We start from the raw sequence: 20,095 nt of genomic DNA on the forward strand, positions 1-20,095 counted from the left end.
CATATATCCCAGAAACCATCCCCTCCCCCCATTCTTCAAGACGTCCCAGTTAAAATAAACCAAAATGCAACTATCCTAGAAATCATTTCAAGATTTTGTTCCTAAAGAAACAGCAGGTGGCAGCAAAGTTTTACATTTTTTACCCATTGGTCTGGAATGAAAACAAAGTGTCACGGAATAATCCCCTCACCCTCTGAGTCAGCCAGCTGGCCCAGACACTGGCACGCTGCCATCTTTGAATTTGCAAAGTATAGAGCCTTCTGGGGTGGACTCTGTGCGTTTTGACAAGAGGACCCAGGAAAAAAGTTCTCCTCTCCCTACCCACAAGCCAGAGGCCTGCCTGGTTCTGCAGGCTGGGCAGGAAAGTGACTACCACAGGCTGGCCAGATCACAAAGCTGGCCTTGAGTCTCCTACTCATTTGCCCAATATCAAGGTGCTGCTCATTCACAATGAGAAGGCTCTCAAAGAAACCTGAGTATGATTAAGTGGAAGCAGGTCTAAGAACTAAGTATACACCTCACAACATGTTCACCATTTATTGTGGTGGAATCCATGGCAGAAATGTAGTGGCAGAGAAAGATGGGGGTAGGGAAGAGAAGTTAATAGATCTGTTTTCTGGGGCACCTAGATTTTGAGAGACCTCTGAAAGCTTCTTCACCACCCCACAGCTGCTGTAACTCTGGGAGTAGGCAGTGCCAAGACCACTGTCTGGTATCGCCTCAAGTATCTCCCTTGACTTAGTATTGTGGTTGGCTCCCAACTTCCAAGTTGGGACTGGAAATTTTCCATTGCCACAGCACAGCACGGGAGTTTAGAACCTAGCTTTTGGCAGAGGAAATGCAGTTTGTTGTTAAGAAGTGACTGGCCGGGCGGCGCCTGTGGCTCAAGGAGTAGGGCGCCAGTTCCATATGCCAGAGGTGGCAGGTTCAAACCCAGCCCTGGCCAAAAAAAAAAAAAAAGCCACTATCACTGAAACTTTGGGACATCATTCTTGTGGTTCTCCCCATGTGCATGGTATTTGAAAATAAACCTTTAAAAAAAAAAAAAAAAAGAAGTGACTGGCCAGTTTAGTTTATCCTAAAATGGTGCTTCAGAACTCTCTCAGACACATTTTGGATCAAACTACTTAATTTCTTCCAAGAAGGAAACTCTCTTACTGATTGAAGTAAGAGGAGGGCGGGGGAGGGGAATGCTGGAGGATTTTGTGTTGTTATTATTTTTAAAAGTATAAAACTTGTTAAGGAAACAGACAAAATTAAAGACCTTGTTTCCAAGATTGTAAACAGGTGTATTTGTAGGTTTTGTTTCTACAAGTGGGTTAAAAGAAACGTGATTAGCTTTGGCCTTTTATAAGTTATATAATTAAAGGCACAGCAATACAGCTCCTGATGATCAGAAAGAACATTCCTGAAAGGTGTAGTAGAGGTTCATTGATTTATGTGATTATTTTTCTTTTCTGAAAATAGGATTTTGTTCTGACATCTTAAGAACAAACTTCCCAGCACTCTGCATAGAAAAGGTCCTTTAAAAGTATCTACTAAGGAAAACATTCTATAATTCCTTTGAATGCAATAAACAATATCTTTTGAGGCAACTTGCAGCATATGTTCCAGAATTCATATCAACGTTTAATCCCTCCTTTGTGGGTATGTTTACACTCCCCAGTATGATGTTAAATCATTTAATGCAGAGAATTGACAGCACCAGGAAAATATTTGGATTGACTGTCTGGAGTTGCCATTATTGGCTTTAATTATGACCTACTGGCTCTTGGGTCCTGAAGCAGCCAGAAAATGAGATACGTGTGCCAAGATATTCATTAGAATTCCCTCCTCAGTCATTGTTCAGAAAGAACAAGTTTCTTTCTGGCTCCCATCTACAGTGTTTTAAGTGAAGTCATTAATATGCCAGATTTTTTAAAGGCTCAGTCAGTAAACAAGATTATGTGCATATCTTGTATTTTGCATTAAAATAAAATCTCGAAAAGGTCAAATGTCCCTTTGCTCTCTTTGTATTACTCCACAGAAAGAATTATTTTTGCAGCCATGGAGTTAACTGGTACTCTCCGCCCAGTCTTCCTCCTCCAAGCCCTGCTCTCTTGAAACTACTTGATCCTATAAGCTCTGGAACTAGAAGTACTGATGAAGCACACACAGCTTGAGTCTCTGGAGGAACTAATCAGAAAAGACAGTTTAGTTTCTTCTGTTCTTCAATATTCATTTCCCCCTGAATTTAAAATCTTAGATTATTGGAGTTGAAGGGGAGGAATCTTGGAGATCACTGATTTCACATCCTCACTTTATTATTTATTTATTATTTCTTTTTTGAGACAGAGTCTCACTCTGTCACCCTGGGTAGAGTGCCATGGTGTCATAGCTCACAACACCCTCAATCTCCTGGGTTCAAGCAATCCTCTTGCTTCAGCCTCCCAAAGATCTGGGCACCGGCCACAAGGGCCAGCTAGTTTTTCTATTTTTAGTAGAGATGGAGTCTCACTCTTGCTCAGGTTGGCCTGGAACTCCTGAGCTCAAGAAATCCACCTGTCTTGGCCTCCTGGAGCGCTAGGATTACAAGAGCGAGCCAGATTAATGTAAAGTGTAATAATGCCGCCAATGGTTCATCTTTGGATGCTGGTGTGGGGAAAAGCAAGTGCTGTTTGTTTGTTTATTGTTCTTTTTAGTCAAGGCATCCTTAGTTGTTACTATTAAAAAGAGTTGCCATTTAGGCTCAGCGCTGTAGCACAGTGGTTGCAGCACCGGCCACAAGCACCAAGGCTGGCAGGTTCAAACCCAGCCTGGGCCAGCTAAACAATGACAGCAGCAACAACAACAACAATAAAAATAGCCGGGCATTGTGGCAGGCACCTGTAGTCCCAGCTACTTGGGAGGCTGAGGCAAAAGAATCACTTAAGCCCAAAAGTTTGAGGTTGCTGTGACCTGTGACCAAACTCCACCAAGGGTGACATAGACCGTCTCAAAAAAAAAAAAAAAGAGTTGCCATTTAATGAGCATGAAACTGCACTGCCGGGAAGAGATGTAGCTTTCATACACACTGTATCACTCATCCTCACAACCCCGTAAGGTAAATATCATCTCCATTTTATAGCTAATGAAACTGAGACTCAGGGTAAATGATTTGCCCACAATTACAGGGCTAGGAAGAAGGAAAGTCTGTGTGCAAATTCCAGGTTGTCTAACTTCAAAGTCGATGTTCTTTACATTCCCCACATGTTGTCTGCCAGAGGAAATGAGGCCAGAATGTAAATCAGTTGGAATCTCTTGGGCTTTCACAGCACTTTAATTTTTCAAATAACTGAGTGAAGAAAGAGTCCTCCATAGTGATAAAGTGGAGAGAGACGCCTGTGTTAAAGCAGTCCCCACTTACCAAAATTCCCAAGGAGAGCAACAGGACCATGTAGATGCAACTATTTTCCATTATCTACTTGTCATGTTAAACGTGACAGTTTACTCCGAAAGCTTTTGAAAGACTTCCCAGTTTTTAATAAAAGTTGGCTGATTTGGGTGTTGACAATTTGTCTTTCATTTAATAGAAAATTGAGGCAATTTGAGTCAGATGCTTTTTGGGGGAAAAATAATTTAGAGGGTTGAGTTTTTTATGTCCAAGGTCATACAGGGCTGGAAGAGCAGTGGTATGAATTAGGGAAGTTTATCTGATGGTGTCTACAGTGGCACAGATGATGGAGTTCTTGCCTGGAAATGCTTGAATTTTTCTTTTTTTTTTTTTTTTTGTAGAGACAGAGTCTCACTTTATGGCCCTCGGTAGAGTGCCGTGGCTTCACACAGCTCACAGCAACCTCCAACTCCTGGGTTTAAGCGATTCGCTTGCCTCAGCCTCCCGAGTAGCTGGGACTACAGGCGCCCGCCACAACACCCGGCTATTTTTTGGTTGCAGTTTGGCCAGGGCCGGGTTTGAACCCGCCACCCTCGGTATATGGGGCCGGCGCCTTACCGACTGAGCTACAGGCGCCACCCAATGCTTGAATTTTTCATGGAAACATGGTTTGGGAAAGAAACTTTGACCTTTTTGAAAAATTAATAAAGTTAAGAGAAAAAAAAGTTAAGATAAAGTTGGAATGTTCTGTATTAAATTAATGAATATGAGGTAGAGACATTCAGAGGAAATATCTAAGTTTCTTAATCTAGGTGCAGGTAATAACTCTAAAATTGAAAATTTATTTTTGCGGGTGGCGCCTGTGGCTCAAGGAGTAGGGCACCGGTCCCATATGCCGGAGGTGGCGGGTTCAAACCTAGCCCCGGCCAACAAGAAAAAAAAAAAAGAAAATTTATTTTTGCTCACAGAGAAAAATCATGTACCTGGGTTAGTTATAAATAACCTGCCTTGTCCTTGCTCCCATGATTCCTCTTTGAAAACGGGGCTACTCAAATTCATCTGCAAGTAGGTCCATGCCTAGTCAGGGGAAACTAAGAAACATTGTCTCCAGGCTAGGTAGTTTCAGTATCAAATGACCTCATCCACTCATATGCTGTTTATCTAAGCAAACATCACTCTTCTGGACCACTGTGATATCAGTATACTCAACATCTGGAACAGGACTCTGGGCAGAGTAATTGTTGACCTCAAACATTGTTACTGAAATAAATAGGTTCGGTGCCTGTGGCTCAAGAAGCTAAGGTGCCAGCCATATACACCTGAGCTAGAGGGTTTGAATCAAGCCCGGGCTGCCAAAACAATAATGAGGGCTGCAACCAAAAAACAGCTGGGCGTTGTGGCAGGCACCTGTAGTCCCAACTACTTGGGAGGCGGAGGCAGGAGAATTGCTTGAGCCTAGGAGTTGGAGGTTGCTGTGAGCTATCATGCCACAGCACTCTACCCAGGGCGACAACTTAAGGCTCTGTCTCAAAAAAAAAAAAAAAAGAAAGAAAGTTCTCTTTGCTCTGAATCAGCAATCCTGTCCTGAGAACCAGCCATGATCCCATGACTTCAGGACCTAAGCCCTGCCCTGTTTTTACCAATTGCTTTGACAGAGGTATATTAGTTTGGGAGGACCACAACAAAATATCTCAGACTGGTGGCTTAAACGACAGAAATTTATTTCCTCACAGTTCTGGAAGCTGGAAGTCCCAGATCAAGGTAGTAGCAAGTTTATTTTTTTCTAAGCCCTCTCTTCTTGGTTTCTAGAAGGCTGCCTTGTCTCTGTGTCCTCATGTGTCTTCTTAGAAAGACACCCATCATATTAGATTAGAGCCCTCACATGTGACTTTATTTTGCCTTAATTTCCTCTTTAAAGGTCTTGTCTTCGAAAATAGTCTCATTCTGAGGTAGTGGGTGTTAGGACTTTAACATATGACTTTGGTATATGGGGGTGGGTGGGCACAAGACAGCCCATAATAAGGAGTCAATCCAGTCCTCTCTCTGCTGCCTACAGCTGGACCTCTCTGGGGCTTGCATATAATTCGTTCCTAGAATGCGCCTTGCTGTGCTCCCTGCCATTCTTGATGGCCTGTTGCTTCTTGCTTTTCCTCCTTGACACCAGCAGCTTACAGTGCACCCAACTACCTGTTGTCTGTTACCTCACCCTGGGCTGGCCTTCTTTCCATCACTTCCTGCAACTCATCTTCTCTCCAAACACCTGCCCCAAGGTCTGCAGTCAACCCTTCTATTTCTGGCTGTTTTACCGGATAGAATCCTGTATCTAAAACAAACAAACAAACGAATTTGTATTCTTAGTCTGTTATGGCCACAGGGGTACATGTTTCTTATTTTGTTTGTTTGTTTTTGAGACAGAGCCTCAAGCTGTCACTCTGGGTAGACTGCCGTGGCATAAAAGCTCACAGCAACCTCTAACTCCTAAGCTCAAGCGATTCTCTTGCCTCCCAAGTAGCTGGGACTACAGGCACCCACCATAATGCCTGTCTTTTTTTTTTTTTTTTTTTTTTGGGTTGCAGCCGTCATTGTTGTTTGGTGCCCAGGCTGGATTCGAACCCGCCAGCTCAGGTGTATGTGGCTGACGTCTTAGCCACCTGAGCCACAGGTGCTGAGCTGGGGTGTATTTTTTAAATAGCTGTAGAGTGACAATGTGTGCACTGAGCATAGATAAGTGGCCTCACAAAGAAAAAGTGTACTTACAATCACACAAGGATATCATGTCCCTCCCACAGACAAACTAGTTCAATTGGTTTGGGATAAGGCTTGGGACCAATATTATTTTCAAGCTCCCCCACATGATTTTAATAGGCAAAAGAGGTTAAAGATCCCTGCTCTAATGGGTGGAATAAACCCTTTACATTGAGACAAAAAGTTACCAATTAGGCTAGAAGAATGGGAGCAAGACAAGGCTGGGAGACCCTGTCTCATATGTGACCTGTCAGTGTAGTAGAGTGTGCCTCTCCACAGTTCAGTCCCACCCAAATACACAGGTGGGTGACTCTCCCTTCAGCTCTACCACCACTTTGGTTTTAAATGCCCTTTGGTCTAAGAAGTTGGAGGTGACTCATTCGTGTCCTCGGCCACACAGGGCAGTGTGGATGGGGTTCAGCAATGGCTCTAAGCACAGGCAAGTATCACTTCCATTGGGCCATCTGAGCATGATCTATAGGATACTATTGATGAAAGACTCCCTTACCCCCAACCTTAGCCTCCCCAGCAGGGGCAAAAAGAACAGCTAACATAACTCCTTGGCTTAGGCAACAGAGGGACTCACTTAGATGGCAAGAGATGAGCTGGGAGTGATCTGCAGTCTCTTCTTGCAGAAGTCTTCCTCTCTGTGGGGCTCTTCCTCAAGGCCTCCCTTCAACCTCCCAGGTCCCTGCTCTCCCCAGCCCAGAGAACTAGGGTCCCAGGGGCTTAGTCCGGCTTTCCCTCTAGCCTCTTTCCAATATGCGTAAAGCCCAATCCCTAGTGCTTCCGGGACTTCCCTTTTGATTCTCAAGAGCCTTTTCTTCTCTCAACAAAATCTGCTTCTCTGCAAATAAAAGGCTTTGGCTTTCAAAACTATTGTTTTTGATGTGGGCTTCAAGAGGCTATTTTAAAAGTCTGGAAAACTGAACATTGACTGTTTTATTCTGTTTCTTTCTCTTTGCATTCCAGTTGTACCAATCTTAATTCTCCTCAAAGCAATGCCTCTGACTTACTAGGGAAAAGGTCAAGTGGAAAAAGTGTAGCAAAGCACGAAGAATAATATTTCAATATACTCTTTCTCTATGTAAGAAATACTGCAATGTTGACCACTCCACTCCCCCACCCACCAAGCCCTGACAAGTGAGCCAGTTAGGATGTTCTGGCTGAGTCTACACAGGCAGAGTAAAGAGGAGAATCAAGATTTATCTTGATAATAAAAGTTCTAAACACAATTATTAAAACACTGTTTTCTTCAACAAGTCAATGACATGAAAACAAGGGGGGCTTGAAATTAAAGAAACAGAGATAGGACAGTTTTGTTTGGAGTCTGTTTTGAACAAACCACCATCAAAATACATATTTGAGACAACCAGGCAAATTTGATTATGGCCTGGGTATGAGATGTTACCACAGAATTATTGTTAAGTGTGACAATAGTATTTTGGTTATGTAAGGGAACATTTTTTAAAACCAGACGCATACTGAAGTATGTGTGGATGAAATGATAGGATGTCTGGGCAAAACAATAGAAGAAAAGAGAAAGGAAGGGAGGGAGGAGGAAAAAAGATAGGAAAGAAAAGAAAATTTAAAAACCAGATACTGTTGACAAAAATTAAAAACAAACAAAAAACAGGATGGATGAATTTAGTGTGGCAAAATTATGGTAATTGTTGGATTTTAATGATATGGGGATTCATTACATTATTACTTCATTTTTTGTGTAAGTTTAAAAGTTTTATAAGTTATTTAAATTGTTAAACTGGTATAAGAAAAGATAGACTGGGCAATGGAAAAGAATAAAAGGACTAAAACCAGATTCAAATATTTACTGTTGGATGGGCACTGTGGTCCACGCCTATAATCCTACCACTCTGGGAGGCCCAGGCAGGCAGATCACTTGACTTCAGGAGTTTGAGACCAACCTGAGCAACAGTGGGACCCCATCTCTACTAAAACAGAGAAATTAGCTGGGCATTGTAACAGGTGCCTATAGTCTCAGGTACTTGGGAAGCTGAGGAATGAGGATCACTTGAGCCCTAGAGTTTGAGGTTACTATGAACTATGATGACACCACGGTATTCAACCCCAGGGTGACAGAGTAAGACTCTGTTTCCAAAAAACAAAATACATATGTGTGTGTGTGTACACATATATACATAAATATACAGGGTGTCTACAAAGCTTGTGTGCAATTATCTATTTTAAATTGCACATGAACTTTATGGACACTCTTATATTTTACTGTTTAAGAGTTTATTATAGGGCGGCACCTGTGGCTCAGTCGGTAAGGCGCCAGCCCCATATACCGAGGGTGGCGGGTTCAAACCTGGCCCCGGCCAAAACTGCAACCAAAAAATAGCCGGGCGTTGTGGTGGGCGCCTGTACTCCCAGCTACTCGGGAGGCTGAGGCAAGAGAATCGCTTAAGCCCAGGAGTTGGAGGTTGCTGTGAGCTGTGTGAGGCCACGGCACTCTACCGAGGGCCATAAAGTGAGACTCTGTCTCTACAAAAAAAAAAAAAAAAAAAAAAGAGTTTATTATAATACTGATTTTCAGGCAGCTAAATTCCCCAACATATAAACAGAAAAAGAGTCAAGATGTTTCATTAAAAGCTGGAGTTCCCCTTGTTTCCCTGGGAAGCCTCAGAAATAATTCAGGAGCTCTTTGTGGATCTGCAGAATTCAGCTTAAAAACTTCTGGAGGATATGATGAAGGAAGACTCTCAAATTCTGCAGAAACTGTGTATCACTCAATGTGCATGTTAGATAACTGGTTAACAATTTAAAATAAAGTTAAGGCTGGGCACAGTGTCTCACGCCTCTAATCCTAGCAGTTTAGGAGGCCAAACCAAGAGGATTGCTTGAGGTCAGGAATTCAAGATCAGCCTGAGCAAAAGCAAAACTCTGTTTCTGGAAAAAATAGTCAGGTGTGGTGGTGGTACCTGCTATAGTCCCGGCTGAGGCCGAAGCAGTAGGATCCCTTGAGCCCAGGAGTTTGAGGTTACAATAAGCTATGCTAACAGTACTGTACTCTAGCTGGGAAACAAAGCAAGACCCTGTCTCAAAAAAAATAAATAAATAAAATACAGTTAAATCCCTACTTCACATCATATACCAAAATAAATTCCACTTGCATTAAAATGTTTATTTATATATTTAGAGATAGGGTCTTACTTTGTCATCCACGGCTGGAATGCAGTCATGTGTTTGAGGTTGCTGTGAGCTGTGACTCCACAGCACTCTACCCAAAGTGACAAAGCAAGACTGTGTCTCAAAAAACAAACAAAACAGGCTGGGTGTGGTGGCTCATGCTTGTAATCCTAGCACTCTGGGAGGCCAAAGCTGGTGGTTTGCCTGAGCTCAGTTCAAGATCAGACTGAGCCAGAATGAGACCTCATCTCTAAAAAATGTAGCCAGGCATTGTGGTGGGCACCTGTAGTCCTAGCTACTTGGGAAGCTGAAGTAAGAGGATTGTCTGAGCCCAAGAGTTTGAGGTTGCTGCGAGCTGTGACTCCACAGCACTCTACTGAGGACAAAAAAGCGAGACTCTGTCTAAAAAAAAAAAAACAAGCAGGGGTTTCACTACATTACTACATTGCCCAGGTTTATCTCAAACTCCTGGTCTCAAGTAAGTTTTCCCACCTTGGCTTCCCAAAATGTTGGGATTTACAGGCATGAGCCACACATTAAAATGTTTTAAGGCACAAAACAAAATTATAAATGCATTAGAATAAGGCAGAGAAGACTGTAACCAAGCCAATAAAGATAGAAATTACAAAAGAAAAGGAAAAGGGAAGGGAAGGGTAAATATTTCAGTAAAATAAATAGATTAAGAACTCAAGCACATTGTACCCCTTGATTGCACTAATGTACACAGCTATGATTTAACAATAAAAAAAAGAAAAGAAAATATGATATGCAGTGTCAAAAAAAAAAAAAGAACTCAAAAGACCAATATATACAGGATTGGACAATTAAGTTCATGAACTCATCCTCGAAGTATACAGACCTCATTGCTGAATATCACAATGGTCATCTTTGAAGTACTCCCCTCAGGAAACTAGGCACTAATACCAGCACCTTCTCCACCCTTCAAAGCACTTTTTCTAGGACGAGTTCACGAATTTAATTGTCAGGCCTTGACTGTAAGGAAATATAAAGACATGAAAAATATATAATTTCTGGGCGGCACCTGTGGCTCAAGGGGTAGGGCGCTGGTCCCATATGCCAGAGGTGGTGAGTTCAAACCCAGCCCGGGCCAAAAACCAAAAAAAAAGAAGGAATGTTATAAGTTAAAGTAATAATGATAGGAGTTGAAACTATTAAGTTTAGTCTAAAGCTGCTTCCTTACATATTTTAAGTGTGGCCTAGGCCGGGTGCAGTGGCTCACGCCTGTAATCCTAGTACTCTGGGAGGCTAAGGCAGGTAGATGGCTTGAGCTCACAGGTTCACCAGCCTGAGCAAAAAGCAAAGACCACCCCTCCCCCCCATCTCTACTAAAAATAGAAAAATTGAGGCAAGAGAATTGCTTGAGCCCAAGAGTTGGAGGTTGCTGTGAGCTATGACGTTACGGCACACTACCCAGGGCAACAGCTTGAGATGCTGTCTCAAAAAAAAAAAAGTTTTGGCTAAAGGTTTCTCTGCACATACCCAGTTTCACCGAAAATAAGACAGTGTCTTATTTTAAGGTGTGCCCCAAAGATGCGCTAGGTCTTATTTTCAGGGGATGTCTTATCTTTCCTGTAAGTAGGTCTTATTTTCGGAGGATGTCTTATTTTCGGGAAAACCAGGTAGTAAACCGTAATCTAACTGGATGTGTAAACTGTAATCTACCCTTGTAACAAGTAGCTGAATCTCAGCTGATCACAGCAGCCATACTTCAATCAATCACAGGTGGCCAACTGTTCAAACAAGGCAAACCAGTTGTAACAAATCTGGCTGTTTCTCTACCACTTTTCTCTTTCTTTTTTTTTTTTTTTAATTAAATCATAGCTGTGTACATTAATGCAATTATGGGGTACAATGTGCTGGTTTTATATACCATTTGAAATATTTTCATCAAACTGGTTAACATAGCCTTCACCACATTTTCTTAGTTATTGTGTTATGACATTTATACTCTACACTTAGTAAATTTAACATGTACCCTTGTAAAATGCGCCATAATTGTGTTCCCACCAATTACCCTCCCTCCACTCATCCTCTCCCCTCCCCACCCTCCCCTCTTTCCCCTTCTTCTTGGGCTATAGTTGGGTTATAGCTTTCATATGAGAGCTATAAATTGGTTTCATAGTAGGGCTGAGTACATTGGATTCTTTTTCTTCCATTCTTGAGATATTTTGCTAAGAAGAATATGTTCCAGCTCCATCCATGTAAACATGAAAGAGGTAAAGTCTCCGTCTTTTTTTAAGGCTGCATAATATTCCATGGTGTACATATACCACAATTTATTGATCCATTCATATTTGATGGGCACTTGGGCTTCTTCCATGACTTAACAATTATGGATTGGGCTGCAATAAACATTCTGGTGCAAATATATTTGTTATAAAGTGATTTTAGGTCTTCTGGATATGTACCTAGTCTAGTAGAGGAATTGCAGGATCAAATGGCACACCTATTTTTAGTTCCCTAAGTGATCTCCAAACTTCTTTCCAAAAGGAACGTATTAGTTTGCATTCCCACCAGCAGTGCAGAAGTGTTCCCTTTTCTCCACACCCATGCCAACATCTCTGGTTTTGGGACTTTATGATGTGGGCTAATCTTACTAGGTTAGATGGTATGTCAAAGTTTTGATTTGCATTTCTCTGATGATTAAGGATGATGAACGTTTTTTTCATGTGTCTGTAGGCCTTGCACCTGTCTTCTTCAGAGAAGTTTCTCTTCAAGTCCCTTGACCACCATGAGATGGGATCATTAAGAATTTTTCGAATTTCTGAGGAGTCTGTTGTTATTTTTGTCTTTGCCATTTCTGATTGATGAAATTAGAGATTTTACTCTTTTTTCCTGGTTAGGTTAGCTAAAGGTTTATCTATTTTATTGACCTTTAAAAAAAACAACTTTTAGGGCGGCGCCTGTGGCTCAAGGAGTAGGGCGCCAGTCCCATATGCTGGAGGTGGCAGGTTCAAACCTAGCCCCGACCAAAAACCAAAAAAAAAGATCAGTTAAAAAAAACAACTTTTAGATTTATTGATCTGTTGTATAATCCTTTTGTTTTCAATTTCATTTAGTTCTGCTCTAATTTTGGTTATTTCTTTTCTTTTCTTATGCTGGGTGTGGGGTTAGAATGTTCTTCCTTTTCCAGTTGCTTAAAATGTCCCATTAAGTTGTTAACTTCCTCTCTTTCTGTTCTCTTGAGGAAGGCTTGTAGTGCTATAAATTTCCCTCTTCGGATTGCCTTTGCAGTATCCCAGAAGTTCTGGTAATTCATGTCTTCATTATCATTTTGTTCCAAAAATTTAGTAATTTCCTTCTTAATCTCATCTTTGACCCAGCTATTGTTCAGCGTAAGGTTATTTAGTTTTCATGTTTTTGTATGAGTATGAAGATTTGTGTTATTACTGAGTTCAACTTTTATTCCATGATGGTCCAAGAAGATGCAAGGAATAATTTCTATTCTTTTAAATTTGCTGAGGTTAGACTTGTGACCTAAGATGTGATCAATTTTGGAGGACGTTTCATGGGCTGATGAGAAGAATGTGTATTTTGTTAGGATGAAATGTTCTGTAGGTGTCTATTAAATCCAATTGTTGAATGGCTAAGTTTAAATCTAAAATTTCCTTTTTTTTGGTTTTGGCCAAACTTTTCATTTAGTATTCTGTAGTTGTTTAACACACACTTAAATGGTCTTACTGGGGGAGGGGAAACGGAAGGTTCTTGCAGATTCCCAAGGAAATGTCAGAAAGGCAAAATATGGCCAGCATTATCCATTTGTTTTTTGGGTTTACTGGGTGAATAGTACTTTCCTTACATAGGCATCTGATCTCAGGCTTTTCATACTGAGAACATTGAGATTTCAGTTTGAAGACACCCTGAAATCCCAAGAGTAGCGTACCCCAACCACCCTCTAACAGCTAGCTTGTTTGTATAGGCAGAACAATTCATCTCTCCATTTTAGATGGCTAGATGTTTGTGGAAGATCTTAGAATTGCTTGCCTCATTTACTGGGAAAAAAAATCAAGAAGTGGCCTTTAGGGACACTGTTACTTGGAAAATTACAACACTAGTACAACAACTTAAGTCTTACACATTTAACATTTGCTTATTGAAAGCAATGTCAAAATCAAATAAAATTAAACATGTTTTACTTTTTTCCTCACAAGAACATAAAAATTATGGAGGGGAACTTAACAGGAAATTTAAAAATGTAACACAATTTTTCCTTTTAGTAGTCCTTGGGTAGTTATGACAATAGTTTCCACTTTTTGTTTGTTTCTTTGAACAGGGATTTTTAGTCCAAAATTTTGTTTCTTTCTAGTATCTGCTTCTGCCTCCCCCTCTATCAGATCGGCTTCCTCCATGGCCACCACATCTTGGTGCTCCGCGGCTTGAACTGCTGTAGGAATCACGTGGAGGAGGGTACCCCCTTTCCATAGAAGGGGGAAGCCCTCTTTCTTGTCTGCCAACCCGATCATGACCACTTGAGTAGAGATCACTTCGGGTGCTTGAGTAACTGTCTCAACTTCCACCATATCCATCACGTGAGCTGCTGTAATCTTCATAGCGACTGCTTCCACCATAAGATGGTGAGGGCCCTCGTGTAGGGGGAGCACTATGTGAGTTATCATAACTCTCATATGAGTCTCTGCAGGAACCTCCACTTGGATGATTTGAATAGGCACGATCACGACCGTATCCATCTCTATCACTATAGCCTCTTGATAGATAGTCATCACGTGAACTGGAATGACCATAATCACGATAAGTATAATCTCTTGGTGGTGGTGCATAATCTCTTGTATCTCAAGAACTTGGGTAGTCTCTGCTTGAATAGCTGTCTTTAGTAGAATATCCATCATCTCTTGGGGACAAATAAACATCTCTACAAGAGGGAAAGGGTTCTCTTCGAGGTGGGCCTCCGTAACTGTCTCTTCCACATGATACAGGAGCTCTTCTTCCCATTCCACTGCTACTGCGAACTGGTCCTGAAGGGGCAGATCTTTTAGGAGGAGGACTCCCACTTCATGGTGGTGGTCCTCTTTTTACTGGAAGTGGTCCCCTGGGAGAACTCATGTTAAAATTCATGGAATAGCCACCATCATCCATGTGCCCTCCCCGAGAGGGAGGTCCCCTGGTTCCTCCACTTCCTCCTCTTCCATCCCTAAGACCTCTCAGAGGGCCTCTGCTTCTTGGAGGTGGAGGTGGTCCACGTCTACCACTTTCAAATGATGGTTTTGTAGCTTGTTCCACTTTGATGGCTTTTCCATCTAAAGACTTTCCATTCATGTCTCTGGCTGCATCGTTTGTATCTGCTGGGCTTTCAAAGGTGATAAAAGCAAATCCTCTGGATTTGTTGGTTTCTCTGTCTTTCATCAAGAGCACTTCCACTATTTGTCCATATTTGCCAAATACCGCTTCAAGAGCTTTTTCATTTGTTTCTGTATTAAGCCCACCAATGAAGAGCTTTCCTGGGCGGTCTGCTTCAACCATTTTTGTTCTTGGCATGTCGGAGGCATGACGAAGGTTTCAAGCTCCTAAGAGCTTGCTGACAGGGCTTCCTAACAGCACCTCAGCACAACCTACGGCTGCCGGCTTCGAAGACCGAACGTAAAAGCCGCCAGCACTACTGCGCAACCTAAATCTAAAATTTCTTTACTGAGTTCCTTATTGGAGGATCTATTCAACACTGCCAAAAGAATGCTAAAATCTCTGTTATGGCACTGGAGAAAATCAAGTTGCTCATGTCTATTAGAGTCTCTCTTATAAATTGAGGTGCATTCTGGTTGGGTGCATAAATATTAATAATTAAAATCTCATCATGTTGAGTGTTACCCTTAGCAAATATGAAGTGACCATACTTATCTTTTCTTCCTTTTGTTGGTTTAAAAGCCTATTGTATCTGTGAATAAAATTCAACACCTGCTCTTTTTCTGATTTCTATTTGCCTGAAATATAGATTACCATCCCTTCACCCTGAGTTATATTTATCTTTTAAGGTAAGATGAGATTCTTGTATGCAGCAGATATCTGGCCTGAGTTTTTGTATCCAGTCAGCCAACCTGTGCCTCTTTAGAGGACAATTAATTGAGACATTAATTGAGAATACTGATAAGCCTGGCAGAATTTTGAGTACTGAGTTTTTCAGAAGTCCATTGGACATTTTTAATCCTTTTGCCACTGTGGAGGTTGGACTTTGATCAAAAATTTCTGAGTGAGTTTACTTTGGTGGTAGAGGATTGCGCTGGTCATTATGGAAGATAGGTCAGAGAATATCCTGAAGAGCTGGTTTAATTATGGCAAATTTCTTCAACATGTGAATGTCATTATTTAATTTCTCCACCATAAATGAAACTCAGTTTAGCTGGATACAGGATCCTGGATTAAAAATTATTTTGTTTTAGGAGATTAAAAGTCGATGACCACTCTCTTCTAGCTTGAAAGGTTTCAGCAGAGAGATCTGCAGTCATTCTAATATTCTTCCTCTTGTAGGTTATGATTTTCTTACATCTGGCTGTTTCCAGAATTTTCTCCTTCATATTAACCTTGGTGAAGATAATTATAATGTGTCTGGGTGATGTCTTGTTCAGATTGAGTCATGCTGGGGTTCTGAAACTGTCCACTATCTGAATTTCAGAATCTCAAAATTATGGAATGCTTCACGAATTTGTGCATTATCCTTGCACAGGGGCCATGCTAATCGCTGTATCATACCAATTTTAGTATATGTGCTGCTGAAGTGAGCACTCTTTTTCTGTTTATCAATTCTCTGTGACCACATAGCAAAAGATACTAATACAAAAAAGGAAATTAGGGGAAGATAGCTGACTGGTAGTAACCCTCGGCAGAGGCTTCTTACCAGAAGAAGAAAAATTGGAGGGAATTGGACTCTATGAAGCCAAAGTTGGGGAGCTGAGCCAAGAAAGAAGTTCAGCAAGATGTAACTCCAAGGAAGAGCATTCGAGAAAACAAACTACAGGTACAAAGCCTATTGACTAAAAGATGGGAGACCCCTCCCCCAAGCATGAGGCCTGCTGCAGGCTATCTGCAAACAAGCAGGGAACAAAAGACATCTTATTTTACCTCGCTGGAGAGCAGTTAAACTCCAGATATCTTTCTCCAGGGAGATCCCACTATGAGCCTAGACCGCACCCAGCTAGGCATAAAATTGAACATATACTTTCCCCCCACAGTCCAAATTCCCAATCCACCCTTTCCCCTTCATATGGTGGTCTGAAGTTCTGCCCCCTGCAGAGCACAGAGTGTTTGGTCTTATCCTGAGAGATCTGGGCATAGTGTGGACTGCCAATCATCAGGACTAAACCTGTGACTAACAGGGAAGAAAGAGCATGTGGGAGAAAGGGACACCATGCAAGAGGAGGAGCAGTCCCCTGGTTATGACTATGCCCGGCCAGTGCTGGTGTTGACTATAAGTTCAGGCTGTGTCTGGTGGGACAGGGTGCAGAACCCCTGGCTCTGATGGCACCCACAGCAGGAGAGTGGTTAACCATGTGGACTGAGTTTGGCAGACAGGTTTGGTCCCCAGCCCCTGCTGGGCCTGCGAGCAGGGGCTTGCTAGGCATGGACTGAGACCTAAGAACAAGGGTGTGCTCCCCTGATTCCAACAGAACCTCGAGCAATGGCTTACTGGGTCTAAACCAAGACCTGAGGGTTAGGGTCTGGTAAGCAGAGGCTTACCGGGTGAGGACTGAGACCTGTGGGTAGACTACAGTACCCTGACTCTAGCACAGCCTGCAAACAGGGGCTTGCCAGGCAGTGGACTGAGACTGGCAAGTGGGGGCGTGGTCCCCTGACTCCAACTCGTTTGGCAAGCAGAGGCTAGCTGGGTGTGGACTGAGACCAGAAGGTGGGACCCGGTCTGACTCCAACAGAACCTGCAAACAGAGGCTTGCCAGGCAGTGGACTGAGACTGACAGGTGGGGCGTGGTCCCCTGACTCCAACTGGGCCTGTGAGCAGAGAAGTGGACAGGGTGTGGACTGAATCTGGCAAGCAGGACTATGGATCCCTGGCTCCAATTGTGCTGTTGGACACCCTTAAATCCCTCTCCATTTAGCAGGGTTGCAGTGCCTGAGACAATTTAATTAGAACCCGTGTCTGGGACTGTCCACTCGGAGACATTCTGAGGTTGACCTTCAAACTTCTGTAGCAGAGAAGAACTGAAGGGTGGGGGCTGGATACTGCAGCTGTTTGTATATCTTCATAGTTGAAATTTAAACCTAATACTGTGGTTTCTTAGGATAGGGTAGAGGTTGACTGATATCAAAACAGAGCTAGCTTGTGCTATCTCACCAAGTAGGTCCTCAGAGTCTCTGGCTAAAACTCTGAAAGGGGCCTTTGTAAGGTTATGGAGGAAAGCCACAATTACAAAGCCTAGTGCTTTGGTAAGGGGCTATCTCTACTAACTGGGAACCCCAATTCAATCTCACTCTACCAGTTCTAATGACCAAACAGTGGAAAATAAACATGGTGTGGACCCAACAGAAGAACTCTGGCAACATGAATAACCAGAGTAGATCACCCCCCCCCCAAGAAATGACAAAGGAGAAACAACTAAAGATGCCATGCATAGACAAATGGCAGCAATGTCAGAAATTGAATTCAGAATATGGATTGCAAATAACATAAATAGAATGGAAGAAAAGATAGAAATTGAATTCCAAAGAGTAGTTCTAAAGTTGTCTCAAGAATAATAAATTCAAAGCCCAAGTCACCAAAGATATGGACATAATGAAAAAAGAGATAGCAGAGCTCAAGGAAACGAAAAAGTTAGTCAAGGAGCTCCAAAATACAGTAGAATCCCTCAGTAACAGAGTTGACCAGACAGAAGAAAGGATTTCTGAAAATGAAGACAAAGGTTTTTTTTGTTTGTTTTGTTTTTTATAGAGACAGAGTCTCACTTTACTGCCCTTGGTAGAGTGCTGTGGCGTCACATGGCTCACAGCAACCTCCAGCTCTTGGGCTTACGTGTTTCTCTTGCCTCAGCCTCCCGAGCAGCTGGGACTACAGGCGCCCGCACAACGCCCAGCTATTTGAAGACAAAGTTTTGAATGTTCCCCAAAACTCAAAGAGGCAGACAAATGGAGAGCAAAACCTGATCACTCCCTAAGAGAGTTGTGGGATCACTCCAAAACAGGGGTCCTCAAACTACGGCCCATGGGCCACATGTGGCGGTGATTGTATTTGTTTCCATTTTGTTTTTTTACTTCAAAATAAGACATGTGCAGTGTGCATAGGAATTTGTTCATAATTTGTTTTCTAAACTATAGTCCGGCCCTCCAACGGTCTGAGGGACAGTGAACTGGCCCCGTTTAAAAAGTTTGAGGACCCCTGCTCTAAAAGATCAAACATTCATCTTACAGGAATTCCCAAAGGAAAAGAGAATGGTCTTAAAGATACAGATGCTCTACTCCAAGACATTCTGGAGGAGAATTTCCCAAACATTGCAAGAGATACAGAACTTCAGATAAGCCGTTTCAGAACCCCCGCATGACTCAATCCAAACAAAGCCTCTCCTAGACACATTGTGATTAACTTTGCCAAATTTAAGATGAAGGAGAAAATTCTGCAAGCAGCCAGACGTAAGAAAAGTATCACCTACAAAGGGAGAAAGTATCAGAACGACTGCAGATCTCTCAGCTGAAACATTTCAAGCCAGAAGCAGATGGTTATTGACCTTCAATCTCCTAAAACAAGACAACTTCTAGCCCAGGATCCTGTATCCAGCTAAACTGAGTTTCATTTCTGATGAAGAAATCAAATACTTTAATGACATAGACATGTTGAAGAAATTTTCCATCACTAAACCAGTGCTCCAGGATATTCTCAGACCCATCTGCCACAATGACCAGCGCAATGCTCTACCTCCAAAGTAAACTCACTCAGAAATTTTGGAACAAAACCCAACTTCCACAGTCGTGAATGGATTAAAAATGTCCACTGGACATCCGAAAATCATAATACCCAAAACAACCAGGCTTATCAATTCTCTCAATTAATGTGAATGGTTTAAATTGTGCTCTAAAGAGGCATAGGCTGGCTGACTGGATACATAAACTCAGACTGAATATCTGCTGTATACGAGAATCTCATCTTACATTAAAGGATAAAAATAGACTCAGGGCGAAGAGATGGGCTTGTATAATACAGGCAAATGGAAACCAGAAAAAAGCAGGGGTTGCAATTTTAGTAGCAGATACAATTGGCTTTAAACCAACAAAGATAAAGAAAGACAAGGAAGGTCACTATATGTTTGTCAAGGGAAACACCCGACATGAAGAGATTTCAGTAATTAACATTTATGCACCCTACCTGAATGCTCCTCAATTCATAAAGCAGACCCTAATGGATATGAACAATTTGATATCTTCCTACACTATAATAGTTGGAGATTTTAACACCCCTTTGACAGTTTTGGATAGATCCTCCAAAAAGAAAATAAACAAATATTAGACTTAAATCTGACCCTAGAACAAATGGACTTTACAGACCTCTACAGAACATTTCACCCTAATAAAACTGAATATACACTCTTCTCATCAGCCCATGGGTTATCCTCCAAAATAGATCATATCCTAGGCCACAAGTCTAACCTCAGCAAATTTAAAAGTGTAGAAATTATTCCCTGTATCTTCTTGGAGCACCATAGAATAAAAGTTGAACTCAACAGCAACAGGAATCTTCACATACTCAAACAAAGTCATGGAAACTAAATAATCTTAGGCTGAATGATAGCTAGGTCAAAGATGAGATTAAGAAGGAAATCACCAAATTTTTGGAACAAAATGATAATGAAGACACAAATCTTCAAAACCTGTGGGATA

General features: G+C 41.9%; 1 non-coding gene and 1 pseudogene across 1 annotated transcript; both read right to left on the reverse strand.

The window, feature by feature from the left end:
• Window positions 1-13,463: 13,463 nt before the first annotated feature.
• Window positions 13,464-14,868, reverse strand: LOC128564743 (RNA-binding motif protein, X chromosome-like; annotated as a pseudogene).
• A 1,028-nt stretch (window positions 14,869-15,896) lies between these two features.
• Window positions 15,897-16,000, reverse strand: LOC128566150 (U6 spliceosomal RNA). Its single transcript, XR_008374446.1, has one exon. It is a non-coding gene; the product is annotated as a U6 spliceosomal RNA (small nuclear RNA).
• Window positions 16,001-20,095: the final 4,095 nt, after the last annotated feature.

This window comes from Nycticebus coucang, chromosome 14 (genome assembly GCF_027406575.1).
Source record: "Nycticebus coucang isolate mNycCou1 chromosome 14, mNycCou1.pri, whole genome shotgun sequence".
NCBI lineage: Eukaryota > Metazoa > Chordata > Mammalia > Primates > Lorisidae > Nycticebus > Nycticebus coucang.